Genomic DNA, 16,518 nt, shown 5'->3' on the forward strand with positions numbered 1-16,518 from the left:
AAGACAGCAATTGCTTAACATTTCACAAAATATAGTCGAATGTTGGCGGCTATCATGCTAGTAGCAATACTCTGTGGATATTTCTGTTTTATATGCACATCTCTTCATTTCTTTTCTTCTGAAACATCTTACAGCGATTGATCGTTAATGAACGTTCGTCAAAGAGGAAAATACTTGAGGTGCATTAGTAACTTATGCTTCCACAATAAAAAAAAAAAACATGCCGGCAGATCCCACGCCTTGTGGGAATCGATGTTATGAGAAGCAGTGTGCGGGGAGCCTACTAAGTTAACGAAACGACCATGACAGCACCAAGACGCAGGCGGCTGTTTCTTGACCTACATGACACACATGTCATGATATTTATGTCATCACCGATCATTTATGTTCGTCATACATTCTTGTCATACTATGCCAATTTTGGTACAAAGACTTAGGCGGCTGTTTCATGACCTACATAAACCGCATATCATGACCTATCATTTATATTCGTCTTACACTCTTCTCATGCCACGTCAGTTTTCGTACATACCCAGTTAGCGAAACGACCATGAGAGCGCCCAAACATATAGGCGGCTGTTTCATGACCTACATGACACGCAAGTCTCCACATAATCATTTATGTTCGGCATACACTCTTGTCATACTATGCCAATTGTGGTACATACCAAGACCTAGGCGGCTGTTTCCTCACCTACATGAAACGCATGTCATGACCTACCATTTATGTCGGTCATACACTCTTCTCATACTATGCCAGTTTTCGTACATACCAAAATTAACGAAACGACAATGAGAGCACCAAAACATAGGCGGCTGTTTCTTGACCTACATGAGACGCATGTCATGACATGTTTATGACATCATTTATGTTCGGCATACACTCGTCATACAATGCCGATTGTGGTACATACCAAGTTAACCAAACGACCATGAGAGCACCAAGACCTAGGCGGCTAGATAGATACTGTCAAAATAGCAAATTCTCGCCAAGAAATGCTTCATATTCAAAAAAGCAGCTGCTGTTACCATGAGAGGTGGCTTCGTAAGCCAGAAAAGACGGAAAAAACGAAACACGGCTGTTGACGCCGTCCTGACCTTCCCCCACTAACTCGCCGTTAAGTCATGGATTTTGACGTCTACTTAGCGCCTATTTTTCTATGAGTAAAGATGGACTTCACAGTCTCATTTAGAAAAACCAAAGACAGGACTTAGCAAGTTTCGAGAACTTTACAGACCCACAGGTGCGCAATAGAAAAGTAAAGTACTTCAAATCCATGACATGGTCACACTGATGTACATGTGCTCGGATTTTGGCGCGAAGCTCAAAACATGGAAGGCTGTCCTACATTCCGTTTTTCTACTAGTAATCAACCTATTTGGACGAAATTATCGAAAACAGAGTTTTGAAAGAATACTTCATCATCCTAAACTAATTTAGTTTTTTTCTCTTTAGCGTCCATTTAAGGTTAGGTATACTGCGATATAGTACAGACGAAGCTCAAGTTGCAGGACTTTGCGCTAAGATAATTAGGAATTATAATTAAATGATGCAGAAATGCAAACGAGAAGCTGCTTCGTCCTGCGCAGGGAAAAATACAAATTTGGTTCGTTACTATAGACTCCCACGTTTCACATTTCGTACGCGATTTGAAAGCTGGAACGGATTCTTGGCAAAAAAAAAAAAGAAAGAAAAAAGAAACAGCACCGCTTAGGTGGTACGTGGGACTATGTGGGCAAATCTACTTCCTCCTAACACTTGGGAATTATGTGCTCTGTGATTATATAGTTATTCGTCAGAAACGCAGCATTTCCATGGCAACAGCGCTTGGCTGCAGCTCGCGCGGTCTCTTGGGGTGCTGATTGTTGATGCCCCTAAATACACTGGTCCGATGAGTGGTATTGAGTTCTGTGCGTGCAGAAACGTATAAAAAATGCAGATTGCGGTCGTAGGACCCTTCGTTTTATAGACACCTAAGTAAAAGAAAGCAAGAAGAGATGAACGTGATAACCCCGCTGAACAGGAAGGCTGTAAATTTTGCTTACAATCAAGTAGGTGACGAAGATAATTTTTTCGCGAGCAAGGTCCTCCCGAAGAGCGTTCTCTTTTTTTTCTCACGCTACGCCACTGTATTGGACTTCGTGCAATACGATGAACGACAGGGAAAAAGAAGTTCGACCTCCACGCACAAATCGCGCGCGCAGATAGCGAAGAGGAAAGAGCTACCGTTAGCGCACTTTCCACGTCTCCGGGTGCAAGCTGTTACCCAGCGAAGCTTACGAGGCTTCGCTCATTTTATTTCTTCCTTATGTTTGCACTGTTCCGTGCTTTTAATCCTTATCGCACGAACAGGACTTGCTAAAAGTGTTACGTTGCAGGCAACACATTTGTCGTGCGTGATTTCCCCGTGCCGTAAAACACCACACGCCACGACATTATGCGGAGTGAGCCCCCCCTACCCCCCATTGCTATGCCACGGCAGCTGATTTCGCGAGGCCTTAATATACACTTTTCGAACGAGAACCGTGTAGGCATAGGAGAGCGCGGAAACCGATGCGATCTTCCAAGCAGCGCTGGGCGATAGCGGTGGGTTAAAGTGCGCTTGCGGATATACCGGAAGCGGAAGCGGGTGCTCCGAAGAGGCAATAAAATAAACCGAGTCATGATTTCTCGTGAGGAATGCCGTGTCGCCCATTAAAGTGCCTATGAGGAAACCTGAGACGGCCGGCTATAGGCGGAGGTGCTCCAGATAGGAAGGGTCCCACGAAAATTAAATCCCCTCCGGGCTACATGCTTCGTGACCTAGGTTATCTTAACGGATCGTTTGCGTGCTTTTCTAAAGATGCACTGGTTACATCGTCATACATTTGTGTCCAGTTGGAGATATTCAGCAGCTATTACAACAGATATTCAATGTGATCGAGTTTGGGAAACGAAGGCGCACACTGTGCGGTGGGCAGAATTCTACGCGGTACGTATATACAGGATGTCTCACTCGACTTGTAGTGGTCAATGTTCCGTGGACGTTCTACTGCGCATGTATACGGCTCCACTATAAGAGCGCTCACTAGTACGCCAACAATAGCCTCGAGGGTGTGCGTAGGCCTACCGAAAAACATGTCAAGTGTAGGAACCCTTGCAGAAAGCCGACGCCAATCGGTTCCAGTGCTTCTGCAGCAGGAGTTTCTTCGAGTCCGTGTGGACTTTGCTGAGAACGTCTGACTTGTGTGAGCGCTTTTGACTCTGCAGTGCTGTCCGTGCACGTCTCTCTACCCCCTCTCTCCTTCTTTCTATACATCTTCTCCCTCTCCCCAGCGTAGGGTAGCAAACCGGACTCTTGACTGGTTGCCATCCCTGCCTTTCTTTTGTCACTCTCTCTTTCTATCTCTATGTGTGCGTTCAGCGGGCAGCGATCCTGAGGTGGGAATTACCAAAACCCTTCCATGCCGACTGACCCACCGAGAATATTTCCTTCGTGGTCAAGTGCCACGTCAGTGCCTGGGTTCAAGAGCTAGGGAAATACTCCCGGGCCAGTGCTGCCATATATTGTTACATAGCATATTAACACCAGCCAAAGGTCTCGCCATCATATTTACACTGACGACACCTTTACACGGTATACATCGTCTACCATTGATGTGTGGGTTCCGCCTGCGAGTGTTACCATCTCTGCCACTCTCAGTCACCGCACTTCAGCTACAGCCACTGAACAGCTGCACTGCGGGCAGCTTTTATTTGCATGATAGATCAAGACTCTTAGTCTCGGGTCATCTTCTCCGATTCAACAGCAATCCTGCAGTCCCTGAAGTCGCCATGCATGCAGGAACAACTCGTCACTGACATCGGAAGCCTATGCATCACAGCGTTGTGCTTTAGAGGATACCAGTCCGCTTCGGTATACAAGGCAACGTCCAGGCTGGATTTGCTGCCAAAGCTGCACGTGACACTTACAGAAAAATGGTCCAGACACCTGTCTTGAGAAAAGACGCCGTGACATGGGTAGCCGCACAAGCTTGGCGTTTGCAGCGATCTCCCTGGACAGATACAAACCCTCAGTACGGACTGCTATATAAAATTGATCAATCTTATGACTTTTATATATCACGACGCATCAACAGGCAAGACCAAACATGCCTTCAGCGCATCAGACTCAACGTGGCCGGCACGAACTACTTCATGTGCAAAATTCAACCTACGGACTCGCCAATGTGCTCTGTGTGTAACACCCCTGAAGGCCTGCAACATGTTCTGTGCGATTGCTACCACTACGCGTCAGAGAGTCAGTCTTTGAAAGCTGCTGTACACTTGCGACGGGACTCGCTCTTGCAACTGCAGCATATTCGCAGCCCGTGGCTAAAAAAAACCTGCGCGTTACGCGCAACGAAAGTGCTGCTGATACCCTTGCGGGCCACAAGCCTTAACGAAACTTTGCAAAAATCTGTATTGTGTCCACGCGTTACGCGACGCCATCAGGCAGAAAGGGATGTTCCACGTTCGCCCACCATGGCTTTGAGTGGCGCTCGACAATACTCCCAGGGTTAGATCTAGTAAACATAAGTACCCAAAGTTAGGGGACGGATTGGTAGGCGTTGCCGTAGCACAAGTGCACGGTAGCACACGCGCAATGCGCAGGTTGTGGGTCCCGCTCCCACCGACGGCAAGTTATGTTTTCATGCACTTTCATTTCCCTTTTCCTCGCTATTTTCTACAATATAATTTGAACGACAGCTATTTGACCTGTGCTTTTCTTGGCTTCATTGTCTGTTGGCTTTCTATATGGTCACGATTAACAAAAAATCGAGACCTCAGTGTTGCCTTTTCTGTCCATCTGTTCCCTTCAGAAGTACAACTTGATCGCCAATTCCTGTAGCAACATCTTAGACGTTTGCCTCTGGAATGCTCAAGTTTTAAATGTCGCTCGTTCGAACATCGGAATGAAGCTTATCGGGACATCTGTCCCGATAAGCTTCATCCGTCACTAACTGCCTCTGTGTCAGCCCTGAGATCCGCCAGTGACACAAATGAATCCTCTCGCTTCGCTTTCAAGCGGGGTAATCATGTTGGCTTGTATGATTTATTGTCTATCCCCGATTGGTCACTGGTCACAGACAAAACCAATGTTGACGACCAAGTATAGAAGTTTACGCAGCTTGTTTTGAGCAGTATGTACAGACTTAAACGTTCTCAATATCCCCACTGGTTCGCATCTAAGCTGCCGTAAAGTATAAAGACCACGCGCTCCGAAAATCCAGAAGTCATGTACCTAATTAGGGGAAAGAACAATTCCGCTTTCTTCGGGCTTTCTGCAAACGCCTCCAGAAGCGGGATCATGAATCGTATATTTAATTCTTGAAAAATAGCGCCTCCAGACAGCTGGCAGTCATCTGCAAGTGCTCTAGTGAACGTGGAGAGGGTTTTCGCCTGTTCGACTCTAGAGGAGTAGAAATACAAGGTCTCCCGGATTGTTTTGCTGCCAGTTTCTCCACGTCATTTAAAACTTCCAAGTCTCAACGCTTTCTTTATATGTTTGTGTATTTTTTTCTTTATCTTTCTGTCTCCTCTTACTCCTGGCAAACTGGGTATCTATCTTCCGGTTTACCTCCCTGCGTTTCGCATCTCATTTATCTCTCTCTTTCTCTCAACGCTGGTGAATCAACAGCATATAACGGTTCCTACGTCTAGTGTTGTGTTGTTTGATGAAAAACTCACCCTGCCTTACACGCTTGAAGTCTTCCCTATCTTGCGGCCCCGATGGCATCCCCTCCGTGATTCTAAAAGCTTGCGGCAGTATATTTGGCCCAGTAGTGATGTCTATATTTAACAACGCTTTGACCACTTCCACTTTCCCTAACACGTGGAAAACTTCTCGCGTTTTTCCTATATTTAAGTCTGGCTGTAAAACCGATGCTTCGAATTATCACCCGATTTCTCTTCTCTGTGCCTCGCGAAAGATTTTTGAGCTTGCTCTTCCCAACATATTGTCTTTTACTGTTAAGAACTGACTAATTCTGAATCAGCATGGATTTCTCACCGGCCGCTCCGCTACCACAAATCTCGCAAGTTTCATGACACAAATCTCCGCACCGGTACTTCGAAAGGGGCAAGTTGACATCATTTTTTGTTACGTCAGCAAGGCTTTTGATGAAGTGCTCCACTCGCTGCTACTGATCAAGCTTACGAGCTTTGGTGCTGGCTTGTGAATTGTCAATCTCTTGTCCAGTTATCTTCTTGGTATAACATGCTATGTTAACGTCAAAGGCTAAAGGTATAGTTTTTTTTTTTACATGGCAACTAGCGGCTTCCTTCAAGGATCAATATTAGGACCACTCCATTTTTTAAGAGTTTTTATTGATGGCGTTCTTTCCATTATTCTGAATTCTTCATTCCTTCTACATGCCGATGACATCAGTATGTTAAAGGAAATTCACACTGTTGATGACTGTCGAAGAAAGGGCAGACTCCAGTCTGCCCTGTCTTCTTTTTCTGAATGGTGCAAAGACAATAGCCTCACCTTGAATGCTGCTAAGGCAAATGTCATGACTCTGAGACGCAAAGCAGCAAGCACTTCCCTTCCTTGTTCTGTGGATTCTGTACCATTGTGTAAGGTCTGTGACAGCAATGATCTCGGTGTGCTTTTTCATACAACCTTACACTTTTCAGCTCACACTAAATGCGTCGCCTTGCGGGATATGCACTCTCGTGGCTCTGCTTGCACAGACTATCGAAAGAATTCAATTTTCCTACACCGTTCCGCAAGTTGTACACAACCATCTGTTTTCCTCATCTCCAATATTCGTCGGTCGCCTGAAATAGCAGTTCTAAATCCAACAGAGACATTACAGATCAGGTCCAGAAAAGGTTTCTAAGCATACATCCTCACCTCATTGCTAACACGGAGACTGGACCTTCTTCTAGCACTGTTAGATTATTGTCGTTACCCCTACTTCGCTTGCGACGTAATCGCGTTGACCTTCTGTTTATTTTCAAACTCTTTCACGGTATCCTCACCTGCCCCGAACACCTCAGTTGTGTCATGTTTCGTATTTCGCACAAGATCAGCAGAGAACATAGACCTTTACATGTTCCTGCCTGTCATCACCAACAAACACTCAACCGCCCACATAATACAGTCCATATATAATGATTATTTTAAAGATCTCGGCATTTTTCAACACTCGCTGTCATGGCTCTTTTCCGAGCTTTGCGTCGTTGTGTCATAGTTTCACACATTGTACAGCTGCCCTTCTCCTCCTTTTTCTTTTGTATTCACTTCGCGCCTCGCTTATGTGCACTTTTCCTTTCAAGTTTTTTTTTCTTTTTCATTGTTTTTCTCACTTATATTCCCCTGCAGTTTTCCTATTTCATCTATGCGTGCGCCAGCACTCAGACCTCAGGGTTTTTTCTGGGCACAGTATATAAAGAAATGATTGACTGATTATTATTATTATTATTATTATTATTATTAGTAGTAGTAGTAGTAGTAGTAGTAGTAGTAGTAGTAGTAGTAGTAGTAGTAGTAGTAGTAGTAGTACAAAATGAGAAGCGTTGGGAGGACTCCTCCACCGAAAAGACAGATGCGTCCGCAGTCTTCGCTACCAGGAAGTGCGACTGAGGAAAGGACGCAGCACGAACAGGCCCGCCCTGCGGGGAGTCGCCTGTTTACTTCGCGTTCCGACAGATGGCGTCCGTGCCCAGGCGCGGCTTTAGACGCTGCTCACCAGGTCGGCGCGCGCGGACGATCCGCTTGAGGCTACTTCGCTGTTTCGTCCGGCACATATGTTTGAATACGCGGCGCGGGCGTGGAACCTACCTTCGCATTTGTAGATGCAGTAAACGCTCAGTAGAACTAATCTATTTAGTCTAAGCTTTTCTTTCTGCGTGTGGTCCCGACCGGGGCCGTGATTGTATTTTATAACGGATAGTACGGACGGATAGTACGAAAATAGTACGGATAGTACGGATTTATAACGGATAGTACGAAGAGCGACGCGCGAAGCAAGAAATATGCTCTCATACAGCGCTATTATACCAATTTGCTCTAAAAGCCTTAATCACTTTGTTTAATGAAATTTATATTGTGTTTATGTAAGAACAGTTAGCATGTCCTTGTGTGATTCTTTTTCAATTTATATTGTGTTTGACTGACTTGATTAATGGACCTCTATTTAATTGCAGAAACTGCACAAAGTGTTTCTTTGTTGCTGATTCTTTAAAATAGGTTTTCTACCCTGACTATTGAAGCTTCTTTGGAAAATATGCTTTATTGCGGGAACGTTTTTCATTTCCTATTTATACCGGGTGTTCATATTTAAGTTTTATGGAATTTTTAAAAATTGCGTGTGGCAGGTGGCACAATTCTTGTCCTTGAGCTGGATTATTCGAAGACGCGGACATTACTAGGATGAGAAATCGAAACTCATATTAAATTAATTCACAAAAAATCGCTAATTAACTTCAGAATTAGTCACTTTGCGAAACGCATTGGAATTTACTAATTGTAGCCGGTGAGCTTACAGGACGTGTCTGCTTGAAACTAATTTACAGGATGACACCATTTATGCGATATAATTTTCCGAAGTGTGGGACGACATACATGCATGGGCGTTTCAGTTACCTATATGCTTCAATGCATAAAAGAATGTTTTCTTAAAGAAGTAAGTGGAACAACAGTGCATTTTTACGGCAAGTATGATGGCGCATATCTCTAAACTCGCGTCATTCTGGAAATTAATTCCAAGCGGATACTGCTTAGGAACTCACCGGCTACAATTCGTAAATTGCAATATGTGCCGCAAAGTAATTCATTCAAACGATAATTGTGGATTTTCGTCAATTAGTTGAATATTTGCTTCGATTTCTCGTGCAAGTAATGTCTCGCTCTTCGAATAAACTAGCCCAAGGTCCAGAATCATGTTGTCTGAAACAGGCTACGTTTAAAAAATTCCATAAAACTTAAAATGGACAACCCTGTCTATTACGAGGAATCACGTTATTCTCGCTGAGCGCGAGCTACGGACACGACGAATACACGACGCGCTCTGATGATATCTACAGATGAGGAAGATGAAAGTCAGTGCCATATATATATATATATATATATATATATATATATATATATATATATATATATATATATATATATATATATATATATATATATATATATATATATATATATATATATATATATATATATATATATATACAAACAGAGAGAGAGAGAGAGAGAGAGAGAGAGAGAGGGAGAGAGAGGGGGGGGAGCAGAATGACTGATCTGGATAGGAGCACGGAGGAAGAGGAGGTAGAAGCAAACGAGGTGTTCTAAGGGTCACGACACGAGGCCTTGCTTACAATACAGTATATACCAGGTGTATCTGTGAAGACTTTCAGCAAATTTTAAAGATTGCTTGAGGGAAATATCACAATTCTAGTCATTCAGCTGCTCTACTCGAAGAGATGGGCACTACTTTCACTACAAATTGAAATGCACAATCTAAAAGATGAACTAGCATCACTGATTAGGTTTTTTTAACTAATTATCTTACGTCACATATTGCAACTTACAAATTATAGCTCGTGAGAATGCAAGGCGCATCCACTTGAAGATAATTCTTCTGTGGATGACATCATTTTCTACAAATGTGCCATCAAACTTGCTGCAAAATTACACTGTCGTTCAACTCACTCTTAACAAAATGACGTGTTATGCTTGGAACTACCAAAGTAACTGGACCACCAGTGTATTTTTTCCCAAAGTTCGCAAATAATATCTCGAAACTGTTGTCATCCTGAGAATTCGTTCCAATTAGATCTACCTCGCAAACTCCCAGGATACAAACTGTAAATTGCAATATGGGCTGCAAAGAACTTAGAAACTAAATTAGTGATCTTTTGTTAATTAGTCGATTACGCGTTTCAATTTCTCGTCCAAATGATGTCCGCCTGTTTGGGCAACGGGCAATCCCGCTCAAGGATAGTCATTGTGCGATCTGCCACAGATGATTGTTAAAGTTTACTTTAACCCCCGTATTCAGAAATGCATCTCAACTTGAAGTCCATGCTTGACTTGATTTAAATGACGCCTGTCGTGAACACACCAAAAGAAACGCAATGAGCGTCTTGGGCGCGTTCGCACCAGTCAAGTCGAGCATGAGCTCCAGGGTAAGAAATATTTCTCAATACGGCGGTAAGACTTCACAGAAACACTTAGTATATATATATATATATATATATATATATATATATATATATATATATATATATATATATATATATATATATATATATATATATATATATATATATATATATATATATATATATATATATATATATATATAATTGCAGGATCTGGAAGAGGCTGGAAATGCGAATACCAGGCTGGGTAATTGTGAGGCTGCGGATATGTTCTGCTCTTTCTCGCACGCAATCTGATTATACAAATATATTTTGCTAAGAAATCGGCGACAATGAAGATCCGACGATACAGACAGGGGCGTACGTCTTGCCCCGGAAGATAAGTGGCTCACCGGCAAAAAATTGTCACCGCAAGAACATAAAGAAATCTACACGTGTCAATATCGCCTCATGTTATCGTTATTTGATGACTGAGCAATTTGCCGTTCGTGGAGAAGCCGATGACACAACGGTTGCCAAAATTTCCAATTTCAACCCCATAAATCAACAAAGCGGAAATCCGCTCGGGACCGCTCGGTGCAGCACACAAATATGCCCCTTTGCGTTTCTAAATACCAACCTCTCGAGGCACACGAAGCTTCGAAAGTCATCACACCACGTTTGCGGCTTCTTGGGTCCTGACTGTATCGCGTGATGATAACCGACCGAAAAGGCGAACGCCACCAGAATTTCGCCGCTGTCATGTCGAGTGCGGCTTTGTTTATTTGTTTCAATACATATTTTACAAGCTTCCACCCGGTTGTTGTGTTCATGCCGCATTATTACTTCTTTTTATAGTTCTTCCGATATTACGGAAATATCTCATTTAATGAAGTCAATTTTCCGTTAACTATGTAAATTGCTGTACTGGGTGTTTCATACTTTTGTAACCTATCGATAGCTTTCACGTGACGTCAAAGACCCAGATTTTCACCGTGCCGGTGCACCAGCATGGCGGCTATGATGACGTCATTGCCAGTCATCTATACCATTTTTTATTGTTTTCTTTTATACAAGAAATATATTAGCGTAGCGAACGTGGCGTTCTTGCAGAGAAGTTCCGAGGTGAGATGGACATACTCTGTCGCTGTAGCCTGAGTTCCAGAATACTAATTAACAAGAATTCACTGATTAACATTCGTATTAGAAGCTAGTGGGCAATCGTTTATGCGGTAAATTTGTTGGCAGTCACATTATAATGCAACCCGACTTCTTAATATCTTGATAATCGCACCTTATTCAAGATATTCATCATCTAATCATCGCGCTCAGTCCAGGCGATATCGAAACTAAGTGCGTCGAGAGTGCAGAAGAAGCCGACCCACTGTCTAAATCAGACGGGAGTACCCCCGTGACTAAGAGCGCGACGAAGTGTGAAATAGAATCTCACGGCCAGCCGCGGAAGCTCTGATACGGCACGCATTTGCCGCGACGTGTTGCAGTATTTGTCGCGACGTGCCATCACTCAACCGCGCCTCAGACTTCGTCACGGCGTGTTTCCGTATGGCGTAACAGCGCGGCTGGCTCGTGTTCGATATTGTCTGCATTGAGCGTTGAAATTCAATTATGAATGTATCAAATGAAGTGCGTTTTTACGTAACTTCTTTTTTAAAAGCTGGGGGAGGGGGGAGTGTTAAAATTGACGATTTCCAACTTTTCCATATAAACAGTTACCCCCAAGGCTCTAATAAAAAGTGAATTAACACATTTTCGCTAATTAGTATTCTGAAGCTAACGTTAATCAAGACAAAGAATGTACGCCCCACCTAGAAAGTTCTCTGAAAACATGCCACTTTCACTACGCTCGTAACCTATATATAAAAATTTCAGTACAGTGCATAAAAGAACCCTGCATAAAGGGCTTACTGCATTGTAAAAATGGCCCAGGAGCATTTTTCTTGCGCCCTCGCTTTGCATTTCTCGTAGTTTTGTCGTCGACTTACCCTCTGTTATTAGTGTCTAGCGCCTCTTTCCAGCCCTCGTTACCCGGTAATTACCGCTGAGGCCCGCAGGACCTTTTCTCTTTCTTTTCTCTGTTTGTGTAGGCGCAGCCAACGCTAGGCATTGTTTGAGTAAGCCTACGCTTCTGAATGACGATGAATGTCGGCTGTTATTTTGGCCTTGTGCAGGTGTATACTATACTCTTGGTTGTAGTAGCGCCAGCGGGACTACGTTGGCCGTGCATTTGCAGCGTTCCCTTTCTCTCTCTCCCCCTCTCTCTCATCTGCTTTCCTGTATACTCTGCGCGCCTTTAAGTCTCGAGATACAAGCAGGCTTCGTAATGTTTTCTAACGTCTGGTACTTTTCCTCTTGCACCGAGGCCAGTCGCAACGTAACGCCACCCTTGCGTGAACGCCGTTTCCGTTCACGCCGTAGTTAACGCACTGCCCTCGCCGGCTAGCCCGCGTAATCACACGCCGGGTTCTCGCGGCCTCCACTCAAGGGCTGAGCCGGCCGAGGTTTTAAGTTTTTCGTCCCCTCCTTTCCTGCCAGCCCCTTCCACGCGCCCGAGCGTTGAGGGTGGAGCGCGACCTCTGAGTTACCGCTGTTTTCTGTCCTCTGCGACGGCCACGGCGCAACTCTTCCCCGACTTTTCCGCCTGGCTCTATGTACTAAACCAGTGAAGAAAAGAAAAAAAAAAGGAAGAAAACAGCTTCCTTCTCAGCCGCTGCATACATTCTTAGCGGGAAAAAATATGGTGTTTGCAAACAAAAGATTCGTTGCGACAATGGCCGATGTTGAGGAACTGGAGACAAAAGAGAGAAAAAAATAAAATAAGAGATACAGACACGCATAAACTGAGAATTTGCTTCGTTCTAGATGTTCGATTATTGCCCACGAGAACCTTATACGACCCGTTACACACAATACCTCATAACTTGAAGTGCTCCCGAGACTGGGAAGGATATCAACATAATTCATCAGGCGCTTAAGAATTAAAAAAAAAATGTAGACCCATGAGCTTAATTGCTTCCGATCGGTGTTAATTGTGCGGAGCTTTCACTAGGGTAATTTCAAATAGAATCTGAACAACGTTTGACTTAAATAAATCTAGAGTGTAGAGTAGCTCTAGAAAGGAATATTCCTCAATACGTAACATACACAGTAAAGCGCTATTTAATATGGCCTTCATAGACTACAAGAAGGTGTTCAATTTAATAGAGATATCAGCAGTCAAGGAGGCATTAAAGGGACACTAAAGCGAAACAATAAATCAGTTTAGGCTAATGAAGCATTGTTTGAGAACCCTGCAGGCAGTCATTTCAAAAAAATATTTTGATTATTAGATGAGAAAATGCAGGTGCAAGTATCAGTATTTGAATTTCGCGCCGAAACCCCAGCGCCGGTACGTCAGCGTGACATCAGGGATGCCAAAGTATGCTTTCGCATTTGGGCCGCGTTGGCTGAATAAAGGTTCCCGAAACTTGCCATGTTTACTATTTGGTTCCTTTAGAACACAATTTAGTCAATCTGTACCGCTACATATAATTAGTAGGCCCTAGAGGATGTCATCAAAATCCAAGACGTCACAGCCCCCAGGTGCGGGAACTTATGTAGGCGTCGCCACCCGTATTTAGTTCTTGCGCTTTTTCTGGCGTACCAAACGTCTTATCGTTGTAAGAGTGGTGTTTTTGGTGTTGTAGAGCGGTAATTTACTGATGCAGAAGAAATCATTTTTCCCTTTAGTGTCCCTTTAAGTATAGTCAAGGAGTAGAGGGAGCATACGTAAATATCTTAAACGATATCTACAGAGATTCCACATCTACCATAATTTTTCACAAGTTGGAAAAATATCAATTAATAGAGGTGTCCCGCATGAAGGCGCTATCTCTCCAACAGTATTCACTCTAGTATAGAAAGAAGCATTCAAGCTGTTAGACTGAGAAAAATTAGGTGTGAGGATCAATGGGGAATGTCTTATAGTGGCCTGCAGTTTACAGATAACATTGTCCTGATCAGAAAGGGTGGAAATGACTTACAAAAATAACTCCTTGAGTCAGGAATTATGGACTGTCGATAAATGCGTGAAAGCAACAAAATCTTATTCCAACGCGTACCATACTATATTATTAAAGTCAGGGTCGGAAGAAAGGGAATAAAAGGTGATAGAAAGAGAACAGGAATAAAAAGAAGTAGAGATAGAAAAATGCACACACTTAACGCGATGCAACTTTAAGACTCCTTAGCCCTCTCCTCAGCACAGTGCTGAGCACAGTGTTAAACGCCTTGTCTAGTCCTCTCTTTTTCCTCTTCTTCCTCAGGATAACGATAACGTTTCGGACATCTTCTAGTGAGTGATGGTAATTGCGGCGTAATTAGAGCTGGATTTCATGCAGAATCAGTTATACTGCCTTTACTGTCAAAAATACTTGTATCACCGACTCTGGGCACATGGACAGGTAATTCATTAACTGTTAGTAATGCAGGAAAGGAAAAACTAATCATTCACAATTTTTTACGGTACAAACCGTCAAACATGGTAATGCCTTTAGAAAAAGAGAGAAAAGGATGCATAGAAAGGCAGTGAGGCTAACCAGAAGCAGTTCCGGTCGTGCGTAGCAATACCCTGTCCACACAAATGAAAAGAAGCGACATTAAGGATGCAGTCGGTTCAATTCACCGTAACCTAATGTCCCTGTTTGTTTCTGAAGGCGTGACTGAAGGCGGATGTGATTGAAGACCTTAACCAGCAAAGTCTAACGCTAAATTTGAAGAATAATATGCAGATTAATAATGCCCAACAGCGCAGTTCAACGAGCACAGGCACAAATTCCTCCGGTATGCCTTTGTTGCCGATGTCTTCGAGAACAGAACACGTGCTTAGAGGGCGATGTCTTGGTCCTTCTTCATAAACGAATTCCGCTATAGCGTAGACCGTAAAACGTAGATTGTTTGCACGTTTATCCTGCCCACGATGAATGCAGTCTTCCGCATTTTTCTGTTGGCAGCTCCGAGCTCAGCACACAGAAAAACGCGGAACGAGCTCAAATGCGTTCGAGGCCAAGCTCCTTTCCGACGTCGCCACGAGAGACGTGCCCCATGTGGCGGCGTCACAAAGAGGACTCCGTTCACGGAGCGGGACCTTTTCGGTGGTGTCGGAACAGCGAGTGTAACGCGTCTCATCAGCGTCAGGACGTCGCGACGATGGCGGTGACTAAAAGCGAGCGAGGGGGTGAGTGAAACAGAACAGCCGTCGCCGCCGCTAGCGATGTCGTCGGGCGGACACGGGACATTACCTCGCGCTTCCCCCCCCAAAATAAGTCACTCGCGCTCGGCTCAATCGAGAGGCGGCCACCGCGGCACGTGATCCTGCCGCCGCAAGAGGGCAACGTCCTAAACTGGCTGCTTTGAGCATGCAAGCCGGCGCCGCTTTTCTGCCTTTTTTCTCGGCTGTTTTGGAAGCTCTCGAGACCAGAATACGACGTCCGGAGTTCGGAGGCTATAGACTCTCATGTCTCCCATGCACGCGCTTGATGGTTTATGTGTATTTGTGAGAAAAACAAAACAGTGGATATGCGCGCGTGCGTGCGTGAGTGCGTGTGTGCGCGCGCTTGACATTACACTTTTGTGGAAAGTCGAGAGGAGCAGCCCTCTTGCTGTTGTACCCCAGCCGCGCGGTCTGAGGCACTCCGTCTTTGTCACAAGCCACCTACGCGTGCACTCACAAGTTTCTTGCAGAAAGAGATTTAAGAAAACAAGAGAACAAGTTACCCGAGGCACCTGTCAACAGATCCTTTGTGGTGACTGATCTGTAGTGTGCAGCTGTAACTGTTTCGGGTGATAAGTTTCTGCCACAAGTGGAAGGGAGCATGTATACGTGAAGCCCGCGCAGAGGAACCGGGAATGTCAGCCCGGAAACGCGGGTTAAGCTTGTCGCAGTTTCAGCTCAACACTATATTTTTTTTGCCTGCTCCTTTTAGAATCTTCCCGCCAATATTTATAACAGAAGTTGAGTGATCGCCGATGTATATTTAAAACACTGAGGAAAGGCAGTTTCTCAGTTTCTTGAGTTCTTTTTTTTTTCTTGTGTGCGTGATTTGTTTCCTTCTCTCGCTTTGTTTTTCCTTTTCTTCTGTTATTTTGTTTATTTTCGAGACCCCAAAACGGCGGCTGCAAGGCATCTCAGCAATCTATATACCATTACCGCTACCGTCGGAGCGGAGTGAGCTGCGCAAAATTTTGCGAGCTTCTCGACGCTCGAATTCCTTCCTGATCTGTCCTTCCGAAGATACATCTTGCTCAGCTCGATGTCTTTTCACTCGCTGTGCCTTGATTGTTGAACGCCTGACACACAGTTTATTGCAAGAGAAATTAAATGGACATTAGAGAGGGTTCACACC

General features: G+C 44.1%; 2 protein-coding genes across 4 annotated transcripts in view; one reads left to right on the plus strand and one right to left on the minus strand.

The window, feature by feature from the left end:
* The window catches only part of LOC135915445 (ornithine decarboxylase-like), a 115,683-nt gene that overhangs the window by 59,046 nt on the left and 40,119 nt on the right, over positions 1-16,518 (minus strand). The window lies entirely within an intron of this gene.
* LOC135915419 (uncharacterized) overlaps positions 1-16,518 on the plus strand; it is a 106,492-nt gene that overhangs the window by 20,510 nt on the left and 69,464 nt on the right. The gene's annotated exons all lie outside the window — the stretch shown is intronic.

Source organism: Dermacentor albipictus, chromosome 4, assembly GCF_038994185.2.
Source record: "Dermacentor albipictus isolate Rhodes 1998 colony chromosome 4, USDA_Dalb.pri_finalv2, whole genome shotgun sequence".
Lineage (NCBI taxonomy): Eukaryota > Metazoa > Arthropoda > Arachnida > Ixodida > Ixodidae > Dermacentor > Dermacentor albipictus.